This window comes from Penaeus monodon, chromosome 29 (assembly GCF_015228065.2).
Source record: "Penaeus monodon isolate SGIC_2016 chromosome 29, NSTDA_Pmon_1, whole genome shotgun sequence".
In the NCBI taxonomy this organism is placed as follows: Eukaryota; Metazoa; Arthropoda; class Malacostraca; order Decapoda; family Penaeidae; genus Penaeus; species Penaeus monodon.
Window position 1 is genome coordinate 8,819,440 of NC_051414.1, and position 232 is coordinate 8,819,671.

Below are 232 nucleotides of genomic sequence, written 5' to 3' on the forward strand. Positions count from 1 at the left end.
CCAAGATTAGCAGAATATTATATGGATAGATGGATGAAAGGAGAAAGGAAGAAAATGATAGATAAATAGGGAGAAAATTATGGCAAAGAGACAAGAGCACATTAGAGAGAAAATGGACGTATTTTTTCACTGTACAGAAAAGTCGCAGTAATTATCTATTTTCAAAATTAGTTAAGGTATTAATATATATCCATATCCAGATAATGTAGAACTCATATTCGATTGTTCCACC